Raw genomic sequence first — 16,567 nt, forward strand, 5'->3', positions numbered from 1 at the left:
AAGTTTTCCGTGTTTCAGCTGTTCAACCTATTATATCTCAGTAGAGCCAAGCTGTAATATACATTGTCGGTGTTTTCTTATTTGGTTTTTGACATTGCGTATAGTAGATTTTGCCACTCAGATTTAAAATTTCTGTGTAGTCCTATCTGCTAGTGACTCTGTTATTGCTCTAACTGCTTAGATAGTAGGAAACATAATAAATTTAAATGTAACTGATACGTAAACAAGGAAGAAATGAAGTGGTTATTTTCTGGAGACACAGGGATAACTCTCAGTGTTGTCGGGATGCTATTAACACATGTTAATGCTGGACCCTAAACAAATGTTATTTCAGGTACAGAATAAACCAACTCTAGACTTCTCCCCAGTCATTTTCAAACAGACTTTATCGTTCTGTAGCTTCAGATACCATCCTGTCTTTGAAGACTGTCCATCCACATGGCTTTGACCCCAGCTCTGAGCTACTCTGAAAGGGGGACTTGGAGCTCCCGATAGCCTTGGTTGGCTGGTCCCCTGGGTCTCGGCCTTTCTCAGTGTTCTTAGTATAGCTCTCACCTTCTTCCCTCACCTCCTTTCTCGGTGTCCATAACTCTGTCATCGGAACAAGTCTACAGTTTATAGAGCAGAGATGACAGGTATCAGCGCAGTAACTCAGATGACTTGTTTGCTTAGTGCATTAAAACCACATGACTTTGACTGGGCATGGTGCTACACACAGTTGGGAGGTAGGGACCAGATCATCTTTGTGAGTTTGAGGCCAGCCTGGTCTCCATAGTGAGTTCATGACAGCCAGATATACAGAGAGAGCTTGTGTCAATAAAAGCTCCAAATAAAGAAGATTGTATGTCTAATTTCAGTCAAGGAAAGTGGAATTTATTGGCATGTAGGAGGGGAATGAGGTTCTGAGCGATTGTGTGCTGTTGATATGGGCACAGCCAAGCCAAGGACTCCAGTGACTCAGCCCTGTGGCAGTGGCAAAGCCTTCCCCTGGGGAAGCTCAGGGACGGCAGAGCCTTCCTTGGGTCCATTGTGGATGTTGACAAGGTCTGTAGAAAATGTCGTCCAAGGCTTTCTCTCCGCAGATGTTCATGGTCAGAAAGGAGACTGTATCTACCTAGACTAGCTAACCTGCCTCCTTATTAATCTGGATGGAATAGCCCTGCCTCCTTATTCAGTTGTCTATAATAAATACTGCTTCCAGGGTGCTGAGCTGGATCCCAGCTTCTCCGTACATGTGCCCGCCTGTTTTCTGTTCTTTCTTTATTCCCTCGCCACTGCAGTTAGGCCAGTCCTTATAGCCATGCAAAGATATGACACTTTTTGTTTTTTGGTTTTGGTCAATAACTGGATCAATATTTTTAAAGTAGAACTGCCAGTATTGTTTATCAAGCGAGTCATAAGAAGATGCTTGGCAGCCAGAATCCAAATGCAGCACGATAGAATTCTCAAAACTTGCAGCTTGCGCAAAGGAATTTCTGTAGTCTATCATTTCTAGACTGCAGTCACGTAGCTGGCCAGCTCTCATCAGAGTTATTTTAACTCCGAATATTAGTTTTAGCTTGTCAAGAATCTGATTAATTTGTAAGAATGATTAGACATCACAAGAGCTCTGTTTTCCCCTTTTTGTTATTGATTGATTTTGTTATTTGATAATCTCAAATATGTGTACAGCATATTCTGACTTTTCTTTCCTCACACCCTCTTACTTCCTGTCCCTGTCACGCCATGACACAGGGTGTGTGTGTGTGTGTGTGTGTGTGTGTGAGAGAGAGAGAGAGAGAGAGAGAGAGAGAGAGAGAGAGAGAAGTGTGATTTAACTGGGGCCATCTGCAGCCATTGAGTTGAGACTATTTTTTTAATATTTATTTATTCATTATGTATACAATATTCTGTCTGTGTGTATGCCTACAGTCCAGAAGAGGGCACTAGACCTCATTACAGATGGTTGTGAGCCACCATGTGGTTGCTGGGAATTGAACTCAGGACCTTTGGAAGAGCAGGCAATGTTCTTAACCGCTGAGCCATCTCTCCAGCCCCCGAGACTATTTCTCTCGTAGTCTTGAAGCCTGGTGGTGTCGTCAGTGGCTCTGTCAATAGCCAATGGTAACTGGTCCAGCAGTGAGTGCTAAGGGCCCGTGAGGCCCTCCTCCATCCAGGCCATCCTGTCCGGGCAGATCCAGTGCAAGCATCCACATCTGCTATGAATATCCGATTGCAGCAGCTGTGTCGTGCCTAGGACATGACCTCTCAGAACCCTTCTCCCTGTCTTCTGGCTCTTAGAGTCTTTATGGCTCGTCTTACGCAGTGTTTCCTGAGCCGTAGTGGGACTGTCTGGTTTAGGGCTGAGCACACTTTCATCCTTTATTCTCATCCATGAGTGTCTGTATTCGCCACCCTACACTGGAAAGGGAACCTTCTCTGATTAAGCCTGAGAGTTGCTGACATCAATGGATAGAAACATAAATACTTAGAAGGCAGCTTGACACTGGCAATTTACTAAAGCACAGTATTTGGTATCAGTGCCATGGGTTTTGACCAGGTTTACGCACATGTGTGAATTCCCTTCTGTGGAGTGGGTCTCGGATCCGTTCAGATAGCCACTGGTTCTTCACGTGGTGCTAGTGCCAATATTGCACCAGTGGGCTTATCTTGCCTGTCAGGTTTGTCTCACAGCTGATGTGGGAGTCACAGCTGGGCTAATGGATGTTTCTCCGATCCATTCACTACCTCAGGCAGTCTGCAGTAGTTTCTGGGACAGTGGCAGCCATGTGGCAGGGAGGGGTCTTCCAGCTCAGGTCTAACTCCTAAGGAGGTACCCCACACCTGTCTCTGGAACGTTTATCACATAACCCATGGCTTCTGGGAACTTTTTTTTAGCCATGTAAGGTATCTCTTCTCAAACTCATCTTTTAATTATCATCATAAAGCTGTGTTTTTGTTTGTTGGGGGTCTTGTTTGGCACAAGGTCTCACTATGTAGCTCTGACAGACTGAAGGTCCCTATGTAGGCTAGACTGGCCTTGAACTCATAGAGATCCTTCTGCCTTTGCATCCCGAGTGCTGGGTTTGAGGTAGGAATCATCATGTCCAGAGTACATTTTTAAAATTTGATTACAAGACAGTAGTTTGCATACATTTTATACTTCCCTTATTTTAGTTGGCTCTTCCCCTTCTCCTCAGCGCTCTCCTCTCCCCCTTCTCCCCTGCTGTCCTCAGCTCCATCCTTCTCACTTTTATGTCACCTCTGTTCTCCTGGCCCCTTCCTCAACGCATCTCTCCTGCAGTGATCTTTTTCTAGTTTCTGGCTTCCATAGGTACTCAGAATCAAACACATGACATTAGAGTTTTGAAGCTAGGAGTCACATAGAAGAGAGTAACAATATAATTTTTCTATTTCTATGCATTTATATACAAATTTCATAATATTTTTCATTTGAGTAAAATACCATTGTATCTATAGACCGTTTTTTCAGTGTCCATTTTTCAGTGATGGACTTCTAGGCTGATAATGTTCCTTAGCTGTGCGGCTAGAACAACATGCGTGTGAATGGTCCATTTGCAACATGTTCTGGATACACTGAATGCTGGGCAAGGTCTGCATTCTATTTGTAGAGCAGCTCTCCCCTCCTGCTTAAGAAGCAGATTGCTTGCTGCCATCCTACGCTGCGACCCTGGCATCCTTGGGTGTAGCGAAAGAAGCTGTTAGTGATTCACTCATGCCGATAGATAAATCATTTGTACAAGTAAGGAGCACAGCTGGTTCTTGCTCACCGAGAAGAGCATGCTGGCCCTCGTGACGGCACAGAACGCCGGACAGGAAGTGGGCAAGCAAGGTGGAGTAATCATGGAGGTGCAGCTGCATGGGTTCGTGTCTGTTCTTCCTGTAGCCACCTCTTGTCAGCTGCCCACTGGGGACTCGCATTACCTTTCCCCTTCATTTCTTGGCCTGTTGTCTTTGTGTTTTTCTCATTTTAGTTTATGATGTTATTTATTCCTTCTCTGAAATTACAGGCTGCCCACAAAACAGATGGTTTTCTTATAGCTAGCCAGACTGATAATCAAACCAGAACTTTTTATAATGAGCAGTTGCCCTTAGATGTGTGGCAGGACTCTAGTCTTATGGTGAAGAACATCAGCTGTAATTTCAGGATTAGTGGATTATGAAACAGGAGCACCAGCCTTCGTGCGGAGCAAACAGCACAGAGGGTAATTGATTCTGCAGTGCTTGCCAGAATCATGGAACTTGGGTGTGTGTTTTGTACAACCAAGCCTTCTTTATTCTAGTGCCCCTTAACTGAGGTTTGCACGCTTACTGTTTCTACTACCCACAGGTCGTGCAGGTTTGGGTGTTTTTCCTTTCTTGTACACTTCTCATTGTTAAATATCTGAGCGAACAAACTTTCTCTTGGGGATCCTAGTTTAAAGCTAATATAAAGAGAGTGTGTGAGGTGTGGAACAGAAATGAAGTAAAAACAGATGGCTGGAGATCAGGCCTTCACTGAACCTTGCTCTTGTTTGTATGCAGTGTCTGAGTTCCCTCACGGTTTGGAGGTTCATGCTATCAGGCAGACTTCTCGGGTCTCATGGGGGTTCCTTTAACATTGCCAGAGTTGGGTGCTTTATTTTAATGTCAGTATTTACTTTGAACTTTATCAGTTAATATTGATTTGGAATTTTGTTGTGACAGGCATTATATTTGTTCAAATTTTGTGATTAGTATTGTAATAAATGTATTTTTATAGTGATAAAATCTGTATCATCTAAAAGTGCCATTTAATTATATTTAACTGTGATTCATTGATACTTTATGCATTCAAAATGTTCTGTAATCATCACTTCTATTTCCAGAACTTTTCTTTGTCTCAGATAGACTCTTTGCTGATTGGGCAGTGATTTCCCGCTCCTCACTTACAGTCTCTGATAACCTCTGCCTTTTGTTCTGTGTCTGCCTGTCTCACACATTTCACGTGTGATCTTAAAAGATTTTCCTCTTCATATATGGCTTTTTCACATAGAATGTTTTCAAGGTCATCTACGTTACTGCAGGTACTGAACTTCAATTTTTTTAGGACAGAACAATACTTTATCATGAGTATATGTCCCCTTTTGTTCCTTTGATAAACAGTTGAGTTATGTCTACTTTTCACCATTGTGAACGGCACTACTGGGGATCTCAGACTCTGCCTGTCTGTGTCCAGTGCTTTTAAGAATTTGCTGGGTCATACGGTGACCAGCCTTTGCAGGGCCAATGAAAGTGCTTTCTGTGTTACATGTTACAATGACACATGAGCGTTCCATTCCACAGTGTCCTGGTTAGTAATAAGTAAACAAGCAAATAATTTATGTGTTCAATTCTTTGGCTGTTTCAGGATTGTGTTACGTTCTTGTTGGTGGGTTATAAAACATCTCTGTGGGTGCTGAATATTAAACCCTAATGAAATATATCAGTTCCAAAGGTTTCCTATGTTCTACCTTTTTGCTTTGTTGGCTCTGTGGTACACTGAAATACTGAATTTTTCTGAAGACCTGTGGACCTGTGTTTCTAGTATTTGCTTGGTTTGCTTGTTGTTTAGGTGACATTTAAAACAAAATATTGCCAAGTTCAAGATCATTGAGTTTTATGCTTTCTTTTTTTTTTTTAATATTTATTTATTTATTTATCATGTATACAATATTCTGTCTGCAGGCCAGAAGAGGGCACCAGACCTCATGACAGATGGTTGTGAGTCACCATGTGGTTGCTGGGATTTGAACTCAGGACCTTTGGAAGAACAAGCAATGCTCTTAACCGCTGAGCCATCTCTCCAGCCCTGAGTTTTATGCTTTCAACTGTAGTATATTGATGCTAACTTCTATGTGGTTATTCCCATTTTTTCAGAGTAAGTTTTTGTTTTTAATTTAGATAGATATTTTGTTTGTGATCTAACAAATAAAGCTTGCCTGAAGGGAAGATTGCAGAGCTAATTACTAGTTAACCACAGGCCAGGCAGTGGTGGCGCACACCTTTAATCCCAGCACTCAGAAGGCAGGGACAAAAGGATCTCTGTGTATTCAAGGCCATCTTGGACTATACTAGATTGATCCAGTCTGAAAGAGAAACAGAGCCAGGTTAATGGTGTGGTGGCTCTTACCTTTAGTCCCAGTACTTGGGAGTCTCAGGCCTTTAATCATCCCAGCACTAGGGAGGTGGAGACTGGAAGGGATATGGCTGGGTTTAGAGAGGGAGCAGCTCAGGCCATTCAGTCTGAGGACTTGTAGGGACAGGATACCCCCTTCGGTCTGAGGATTTCGTACAGGTAAGAACTAGTGGCTGGCAGCGTTCACCCCTTAGTATCTGACTCTGGGTTTTCACTATTAAGACCAATTAGAAATCCGCTACAATCGTCCTTTTCCTGTTGAACGGTCATAGTTTCCCTGCTGAAAATCAGTTGGCTTTACATGTGAAGTGTTTCTCCTGGGCTTCATGTGCTGTGTTGCTGGTGTGTGCGTGCCCGTCATTATGCCAGTGTTTCATTGTTTTGTTGTATTTAACTTGCTTTACTTTGTGTGTATATGTTGATTTGTGTGAATGGATGTAGGCACCTCAGTTGTCTGTTCCCACGCTCATTGTTTTTCTGCCGTAGATGCTGGTGCAGAGGTCCATGGGTTTTATGGCTTCTCTGGCCCATACCTCTCATCTGGCCATGGAAGATGAGATGGGATTACGGGATTACAGGCACTCCTGACGTCATCTGGCTTTTGATCTGGGTTCATGGGCTTGGATTCACTGGGCCAGCTCTCCAGACACTGGCTATTGCTTTTAATATGTACTTTAAAAAGCATTTCTGTTTCTAAGGTTTCAGATATACTTCAGTGGGAGAGCTTGCCTAGCACATGTGAGGGCTAGGTTTGATTCCCTGGGACCACATACACATAGGCACACACACAGACACATTCATACTTATACACATATATGCAGAGATACACACACACTTAGCAACACAGACACGCATGCATGCGTACACATACACACATAGCGACACAGACACACACACATGCACACACACATACATGCACCCCTAATATATTATTAAATCCCTTCCTTCAGGCACCTTGAGCCCCCTCCTGACTGCTTGGGGTTGCAGGCATGTGCCACAGGTCTAGTTTAAGTTTTGCCTTTACTAGTTTCATTTATTTTGTGATACTTCAGAAAGAACTCCAAGTATCACATTCATTACAAATTCTGATGGGTGTCCTTTGAGGAAAATTAATGCCTAGCCCAGCAAATGTTTGGTTACACATTTGATGCTATGCTTTCTGTAGAAACTAATATACTTGATTACAGAAAGAGTATAGGAATGAGAGATACTAGTATCTCTATCTATCTATGTCTCTATGTATCTATATCTATCTATCTATCTATCTATCTATCTATCTATCTATCTATCTATCTATCTATCTATCTAGATTTTTCCAGTCAAGGTTTCTCTCTGTGTAACTTTGGAGCCTGTTCTGGAACTCACTCAGTAGATCAGACTGGCCTCAAACTCACAGAAATCCGCCTGCCTCTGCCTCCGAGTACTAGGATTAAAGGCGTGCGCCACACCACCCAGCATGTGTTTAACTCTTTATCTGATCAAGAACGAATTGTTTTTATGTATTCCGTTGGCAGCAGGGTTTAGGAGATTAGGAATGACCAGCTGCCACTCTCCCATTGTACTGGTGCGCTTTTATTTGTATCAAACATTCCAAAGTACGTCTGCATCCTTGCTACACTTTGTTGTAAGTGAATATTTGGGGGCTGGGACCATAGCCTCAGCAACAGAGCACTTGTCTAGCTTGTGTGAGGCCCCGAGTTCAGTGCAGAGGAAGAAAGGGATGAAGGACCAATAATTATACCATACTTTTACCATAGTCTGGGGCAGTAGTTCTCACCCTACCTAGCAGTGTGGGCCTTTAATGTGGTGACCCCAATCATAAAATCATTTTGTTCCTACTTCAGAAATATAATTTTGCTACTTCTGTGAGTGATAAATATCAGCTATGCAGGATATCGCAACCCACAGGTCTAGGGAGTTGAACATTTTTCTATTCTATATCGTCCTCTCATTTTATGTCTATGAGTGTTGTGTCTGCATGCATGTGTGTGCGCCATGTGCATCTGTACCTGTGGAAGCCAGAGTACGGCATCCAGTCCTTGGACCTGGACTTCCAGATGGTTGGCTTCCATCAGGCAGGTGCTGGGATTCAAACGGTGGTCCTCTGCAGGAGCAACAAGTGCTCTTAACCACTGCGCCACCTCTCCAACCCCCAGCCAAGGGAGAATTAAATATTTTGTAGCAAAAACAATGTGATCAATTACGAGTCTCTCAGAAACTATAATTATTTTTTTAATTTTGAATTTATTTATTCCAACCTATGAATAAAATAGGCGGCTCCCATAATTCTAATTTAAATTACTTTCCCCTGATAACATTGAGAAATCTTGAAACATCGCTTCGTGCCCTTCCTGGTTTGCTCGCTTCGTCTGTGTCTGTGTTCCTTTTCTCTTCCGCATTGTTCTGGAGTGAACGGTATCAGTGAAGTATTTTGGAAGGTGTGCACCTGTGTGTGTACACACTACTGGCATGCTACAGTGTAGGCTGAGCTTGTATGGTAACTGCATTTTAATTGAATTGTTGGTGCAGAGCAGTTGAAGCGGACTCAGTTCCAGGAATAGCAAGCTGGGGAGTGACCTCTGACCAACAGGAACTTACTGCAGCCCTGCAGAGCTGCGGGTGGCAGTACTTGGACTCTGGGTGAGTGTGACTCCTGAGCTTCTCACAGATCTCATTCAGATAGTCAAGGGTCTTCTCACATGTGAAGGAAAGAAGAACGGTACTTGATGTTAGAATGTATAAATGTGAGTGGTGGCTGAGGTTTGCAGAGGTGAAGTCAAGAGATGTGGAGGTGCTTCATGACTGGGTTGTATTGAGTTCAGAGAATTTATAGTCTGTATTTTGGACAGTGTGACTTAAAATTTGCATATTTAGGATATGTTGTTGATTTTCGGAAATTAAAAGTTATGCTATAAATAATTAATATTTTCTTTCATTCTGAATATTTCCATATCAAGAGTTTTTAGAGTTCTTGAGAACCTCTGACATTTAGCTTACAGCCAGTGCTGTGTTTATGCTTTCTGTGCTGTGTCGCTTCTGCACACTGTCCCGGCTGCGGCAGGCTGTCATCTGAAGTGCTGGCCACACTCTGGTTAGCTGCCTGCGTTAGTGGTGCCCTGAGAGCCCCCCTCTCTACTTCACTGTAAGCCTTCACTCTGTCTTTGAAATCTGTGTATTTCTGTCATGTTTGGCTAAACCCCAGAGTATAGTGTGCAGCTCCCCTTACCCACCTGCCACCTGCCACCTGTCCCTTCCCTTCTACTGCCCCTCCAGCGCAGCTTCTCTCCTCCGCTGTCCTCTAGAACTTTATGTCCTCATTATTGTAGGAAGGATTTTATATTTGTTTATTTCACTTTACTTATGTATTATTATTATTATTATGGCCTATTTGGGAAAAGGTCATATTAGAGTCTTGGTTGGCCTGGTACTTGCCATGTAGTCTTGAATGGCCTCAAATTTAGGGCAAGCCTCACTGGGCCCTCTGAGCACTGAGGGTCTGGGTGCGAGCCAGCAGACCTGGCCTTCATCTCTAGGTCTTTAGAGTGCGGACACAACAGTGTTTCTCTCCCTCTCTGGTGGCATTTTATGCTCCTCCTATTCCTGTAGGATGCAGCAGTGGAAAGCAAGGCATAGGAGGCACAGGCCAGTAGTTATTAAATGGATAAATGTGTGGTAGTCATAATGATGCTATTCAAACTTGCCAGCTTAGGAAGACACACATCTATTACCCCAGGTAATAGATGGGCTGGGCTTGCAGGACAGGGTTAGCTGAGTGCTTCTGGCTTCAGATGTCTCAAGAGATTATCTAAAGTTGTGACCTGGGTGGAAACTCCTGTTTTGGATGGCTCATACCCATGGATGTTGACTCAGGAAGCCTGTTGTCTGCTCATGTGGACCCTCCTTAGTGTTGGTTATGTGCCTGCACAGCATGGAAGCTGGCTTCCTCCAGAGCAAACGGTGGATGCCAGCCAGCCAGGGGAAGCTGCTTTTCCTGAGCTAGCCACACATCATCACGTCTGCTGCATTCTGTCCCTAGACGCGTGTCCCTAGGTGTGAGCCACAAGTAAGGAAAGGGTAATTAGACTCTGAAGGAGTGTAAAGGAGTCGGTTCATGTGCTTTATAACCAACGCAGAAGAGACAGCAATTTATACTTTTGTTTTGGGACCTTACCACAATGGATCATTTTCTTGATATTAAAAGCAATGGTCCAGGTAGAAATTGTTTTAGACATTTTAAAGAATGATTTTATTAAAATATTTTGCTTGCTTTTGGAATGCACTGATGCACTTTTCAGAGAAAGAAGTATAGTCTTTGAGCTTTGTGGCATAGAAAAGCTAATAATTAACAAAATTAAAACCCTTTAAACCTTAATTTTTTCACATTCGGAAAATATTGGTTCTTTTTTTGTATGTCAGGCATTTTATTAGGCACTAAGTGTTGGTGCCGAGACAGGCCTGCTCTGTTTCCTCGGAACTCATGATCTGGCGGGGAGATAGACTAGTGCATAGGTATTTACCAATATTAATGAGTGCATTCTGTGGAAACACCAAGGAAGATGGGGTGGCAGAAGACCGTGGGGAGAGCCGCACCTGCCCTGTCAGAAACACCATCGGTCGAGGGGACCGCGAAGCTGAGAATGGAGCTCTCTGTGTGCCAGGAAGGCCCTGTGGTGTGAACAGTTGGTGTGTGAGGCGTTGACAGGATCCTGGGTGATGTCCAGCCAGAAAGGGGAATGCAGTGGAGAGGGAGGAAGGGATCAGACTGAGTCATGATAACGAGTGTGGAACTTATTTCGTGCTCTGCAAGGTATCCGCAGGTTTAAATGTACCAGTTAGAGTTTCTCTTTAACCAGAGGAACCTTGCTGCAAAAGCAAGAAATGACAGGCAGGAGGAGAGTTGGAAAACAGGAAAGAGGCCATCGTGGTCCAAAGAGAAGATGACTTGGCAGTGTCAGAAAAGGAAAAAGATGAAGCTGAGATGGACTTGGTAGAGCTGATGAGACTTAAGGAGACGTGGAGACAAGAAGGTGATTCCTCGGTTTATGGCTAGGGCGGACGGACGAATGCCGCTCCTCTGAGACTGGGCGTTGTGAGAGGGAAATCGTGAGTGTATTTGAGCACTGATTATGTGCAGTCTGCTATCATCTAGAGAGAGCTCACTCGGTCCTGGAATTCAGGGGTTTGGGAAGAGATAAGGACAGTTAAGGTTCTGGAGTGGCCACTTACTTCATGAGCAGGGAGAAAGGGGCAGCATGAGGCTTGCTTTGTTCATGCGTACACATAAAGAGAATGTGTAAGCTTGTCTTCTGTTGCTCTGATAGGATAACCCCACAAAAGCAGCTTTAGGGGGAGGGTGTGAACTAGAATTTGAGGGGCTAGTACATTACTACAAGGAAACCCAGTGACAGGGCCTTGAGGCAGGTGATCATTTCACTTTGGGGAAGTGACCCTCCAGAGCCAGAGCGCAATGCATTTTAATGCAGGTGAGCTAGTGCTTGGCTCATTTTCTGCCATGCACACACCAGAATCTTCTTCCTAGGGAATAGTGCCACCCCAAGTTTCCCCACCTCAGTTACACAACACCCCCACCCCCCAACACTGCCTGCAGGTCTACCTCATCTAGACCCCTGCTGAAACGCCCCAGGAGATTCTAGCCAGTGCCAAGTTGACACTTAAAACTGTATCCCAACATGATGTGTATTTCTTTCTCTTTAAAAATCTTGTTAATTATCTAGTACATAAGAGAGATAATGTTCCCACTGACTTTCTGTTGATGGAGCAGGTAGCAAAGCCACTTCCTCGTGTATGACAACAGTCTGTTCATAACAAACTTAATTCTTTCATTTTCCCACTCTTGCTCTCATTTTGTTGATGTGCCTGGATCAGACGTCGCTTCAATACTCATTGTCTCTCTAGTTTCGTGTGATTTGCATTTGTTGTTTGTTTTCTGAGACAAGGTCTTACTCTGTAACCTTGGCTGGCTCAGACTCACAGAGATCTATCTCTGCCTGCCGAGTGCTGGGATTAAAGGTTTTCGATAGAGGGTATGGGCATGGGTTTATTATATGAAATGTAGGAAACTGTTCCTGAAATATCCACGTGTAATTTTTCTCATGCTTTTATCTGCCTGTAATAATTTAGATGCAGCAATCTTCAAGGCTATTACTTAAATAGCAAAAGTCTTTTTTTTTTTTTTTTTTTTGGTTTTTCTAGACAGGGTTTCTCTGTGGCTTAGGAGCCTGTCCTGGAACTAGCTCTTGTAGACCAGGCTGGTCTCGAACTCACAGAGATCCGCCTGCCTCTGCCTCCCAAGTGCTGGGATTAAAGGCATGCGCCACCACCGCCCGGCAATAGCAAAAGTCTTAAAGGCTTCTTTTGATATATTATTGAAGTTTGATAAGTAGGACGGATTGAAACATCTTCAGATTAGTTTTACATCTATGTGTTGAGCTTTTAATGATTATTAATGTATAACTCAGTTTCATATTATGTGTCCTGTGTCACATGTCGAGTTGGACAGTTCTGCATAGATGTGTTTGATGGGTTTCTAGTTGTCTTTGCATTTCTTTCCCACCACCCCTCATGTCTGTTTCTTTCATCTTAAGTAGAAGCAGTCAATTTGAACTGCCCTCAGTGTAGAAGGAGCCCCACAGAACTGCCCCCAGTGTAGAAGGAGCCCCACAGTAGACTGCCTTTTCTTCTTTCTAGTCCTGGTCCACAGCCCGGAACCCTTTGCTTTCTGTTAACAGCTCTTGTTTCTGACAGTGACGAGCAAAGCCTCATCTCCGTCTCCACTATTCTAGAATAAAGTAGGAAGCCCAGCTTGGTGAAACCTGGCTTACATCATTTCACAGAGATGTGTGTGCCACTACTGCCTGGTCTCTATGATTAACTAGTGTCTTTTGCCGCCCTCTGGTCTCCAGGCAAACTTTGTCAGGATTCTGTAAACAGAAAGGAAGTGCCTATAGATGGGTTCTGTAAACAGGAAGGAAGTGCCTGTAGACGGGTTCTGTAAACAGGAAGGAAGTGCCTATAGATGGGTTCTGTATCCCAGAAGGAAGTGCATGTAGATGGGTTCTGTAAACAGGAAGAAGTGCCTGTAGATGGGTTCTGTAAACAGGAAGGAAGTGTCTGCAAACGGGTTCTGTAAACAGGAAGGAAGTGTCTGCAGACGGGTTCTGTAAACAGGAAGGAAGTGCCTGTAGACGGGTTCTATAACAGGAAGGAAGTACCTGTTCTGACTAGTTTGCTTTTATGGAGCTCATTGTTTTCATGATTTTCAAAACTTATTTCATTGGATTTATAAAATATATAATAATTTATAAGTTCGTTTTAGTGTGTGTATATGTGTAGTGTGTAAGAGGTTTGCATGTAAGTGGTGCATATGTGTGGGAATGTATATGTGTGTACGTATTTGGAGACCAGAGGCTATGCTGAAAGTCTTCCTTGACCATTCTTCAGTTTCTTCCTTGAATCTAGGGCTTACTGGCTCTAGGTGGCTAACCGGCCCTGGGATCTCTGCTTCCCAAAGTGCTGGGATGATGGGTGGCCCATCATACCCTCCCCACCCTTTTGGTGCGTGCTGGGGATCTGGAATCTGGTTCTCAGGCTTGTAGAACTATTGCCTGACTGAAGGAGCACCCTTTACCCATGTTGCTTTTATTAGCGCGCCCCGGTAATGGGTAATGGGAAAGAGCTGTGACGGGTGGGCTTGCAGGTGAGCTTGCTGGTGAGCCTGCACCTGTGGCAATCACTGCAGCCCCTGTTGTGAACGATGCCTCGTGTTTACAGCTGGTCTTTAAGTAGAAGGAAGGTACTGGAGATAACATGGATCACAGCATTTATGTAATGAGTCATGACAGGGAATGCCAGCCACATTCAGACTTCATATTCACCCCAGATACCAACCTAGCAAACTGTGCAAAAAAGCCAAAAAAAATTAGCATAATTATTAATTTAATGTACTGTAGTGAACCAAGTTTGTAGAGACTCAGGCTATACTTTCTATTCTGATTGTCATGGGCCTCAGGTTCTTTGTCCACAGCTTAGAGTTCATTTCTTGAGCTATCTGCTATGGTACAGGTATGGAAGCTTCTGGGCATTGGTGACTGCAGGAGTTGACTAGGCAGAGCCCTCACAGGAGTCCTTGCAGCTTACCCTTCCCTCGGCCTCCTCGTCCGTGCGAGGCCACTGTCCCTCTCAGAGGGTGTGGTCACACACCATCCCAACAGTGGAGGCGAGGCAGCCCTCGTCGTCACTTAGAGCTACTCTGCGGCTGAAACATGGAAACAGCCTGAATGTTTGTTTCAGTTATAGGGCCCAGATGTTTTCAGGGTGGAAGCCACAGCTGGAATGCCTGTCTGTTCCTAGCAGTAGCTTATCTGGGTGATGACGTCTCTCGCACAAGGTCCTGGTGGTGACTGCAGTGTTAAGTCTTACTGTTGGAAGGTTGCTGTTTGTGTCGGGTGTGTTGCCCTTGGTTGTGATTACATTTGACGTGAGCAGCAGTTTGGGGTTACAAGAGAAAGGCCAGATGTCTTAGGGGGACAACTGATTATGTTGGAGTTGATGCATGAAGCTATCTGGCTTGAGTCATTGTTATTTCTTTCTTTGTGTCTCAGGACTGTGACGGCATCAGAGTGGGGAAACGGCAACTCTAGGGTCTTGCTCCTGCTTGTCTTGGGGTCAGGGGCTGTAGTCTTGGGTACGAAGCTACTGCTGATAGACTTTTGTTTGTAACTTTGAAATGCAAGTTTTTTCCTGGTTCCTGTTGGCTTGGGGTAGATGATTGGCGCCTTGTCCTGACAGTTTAATGTAATTAATTTTTGAACATTGAATAAAAATCATAGGCAATTTTCCTAGATTGTATTGACAGATTGAAATGAAGTTATTCCCAAGCTAACACTACCCAGTGTAACTCTCTTAATCACTGAAATGCCCTACCTGATCTCATCTAATGGGTTGTCACTAGCTGACTTCACAGGTGATCCATGAAACCATGGAAGCAGACTTCTTACTTAACGTATTGGAATTAATGTGAGCTTAAGCCACACATAGCTGGTGGCTGCCATATTGGACAATACAGACTTAACTCCTCCCAAGTCCTGGGGGTTACAATCCCTATAAACAGGCCTGTGTGTGGATTTGCCTTAGAATTTCATTCGTTCACCTCACTTTTGATCATGGACCTTACAAGAATCTTGTCACAGAACTGTGTTTGGTGCTGTGTATGTAACTCTTTGGAATTCAGGATTTAGCGGTGTTTCCGGTGTTCGATTCTGCCTCTTCTGGAAAGCCGTGTCCAGGGTGGGTTCTGCTCATTCAGGCTGTTGTGTTTGTTAAGATAATCTGAGAAGACAGAGACTGCTACAGTGAATCTTTTATGTCATGGTGTCTCCTGCTAGGAACACTCTGAAGATCAAGCCAGCGTTTGCTCGAATATTTGAAAAGTGCACTTCCTGTTCTTGAATATTACTTAGTAATAAGATCAGATCTTTAGGAGTGATCGTTATAAAATCTGATACTGTATGTCTGTGGCAATGGTCCTCAGCCCTGGCGCACGTGAGAGGCTATGAAGGAAACCCTCATGCCCACCCACTGCTCTAGGCCTCCACTCCTGACGGGCCGTAAAGGGTGTGCAGAGCACAGTGTCTCGCTGCTCTTAGGACTGGAGGAATCCGTAGGCCTGAGGCAGTGAGCAGATGTGGCTTTCTCTCTGGAGGAAAATAACCTGAATTAGGAACTAATTCAGAATCTCCCTCCCCTTTCTAGTCGGAGCCCAGATTTCAAGTCCCGAGTAAAGTGCCAGCCATCGGGGATGGGCCCCATTGTGCTCACACACCCAGAGCGAGCTGTCCAAGGAACGCCCTAAAGGTCAGTGCCTGGAAGACAAATTAGTGGGCTTCTCTTTAATCTTTACTAACACTGAACTTATTAGTGAATTGTGATGATGGATTGCTTCTGAGTAGAAATGGCTTTTTAAATTTTGATTAATCTATCTTTATACATTTGATGATTAAAATATCTTAGGAACTATAAAATGTCTTAAGAATTACATTTGAATGGGCTGTTTAAAAGCAGATGTACAATGCATGTTCACCTATATGCTTATAGATGTATAAGTCGTATGCAAGGATATTCAAGAAATTGTGATAATGGCTGTAAGGAGGGGACATGAAGCTTGCGGGGATTTCCTTTCACTGTATATTTTTGTATTGGTGCTGTGTTTTAGAACCTGTGGTTATGCTAAATTCCAAAACAAAACAGACAAATACTATGCCTCAAAACTTTCTCGGATTTTTAGCAGTAGTTTTACAATTTTTCTTACTAGGAAGATATAAAACAACCCTGCTGTAAGTGGAGTTGAAGGCCTCTGCAGATTTGGTTTGGATGTGTGATTTAGGGCACCCTTCACCTTTCGTTTTCTGAACT

The 16,567-nt window shown here is 43.9% G+C and overlaps 1 protein-coding gene across 5 annotated transcripts in view; it reads left to right on the forward strand.

The window, feature by feature from the left end:
* Nucleotides 1–16,567, forward strand: part of Wdfy3 (WD repeat and FYVE domain containing 3) — a 255,135-nt gene that overhangs the window by 42,459 nt on the left and 196,109 nt on the right. For 4 of the 5 annotated variants that reach the window (XM_075942727.1, XM_075942731.1, XM_075942729.1 and 1 more), the window contains exons 1-2: nucleotides 8,758–8,776; nucleotides 15,908–16,009. The exons of the other annotated variant lie outside the window; for it this stretch is intronic. The gene's annotated coding sequence lies outside the window, so the exon portion shown is untranslated. Of the gene's footprint in view, nucleotides 1–8,757; nucleotides 8,777–15,907; nucleotides 16,010–16,567 lie in introns of those variants that run through there. 5 annotated transcript variants of the gene reach the window in all.

The sequence above is a fragment of the Microtus pennsylvanicus genome, chromosome 12 (genome assembly GCF_037038515.1).
Source record: "Microtus pennsylvanicus isolate mMicPen1 chromosome 12, mMicPen1.hap1, whole genome shotgun sequence".
Lineage (NCBI taxonomy): Eukaryota > Metazoa > Chordata > Mammalia > Rodentia > Cricetidae > Microtus > Microtus pennsylvanicus.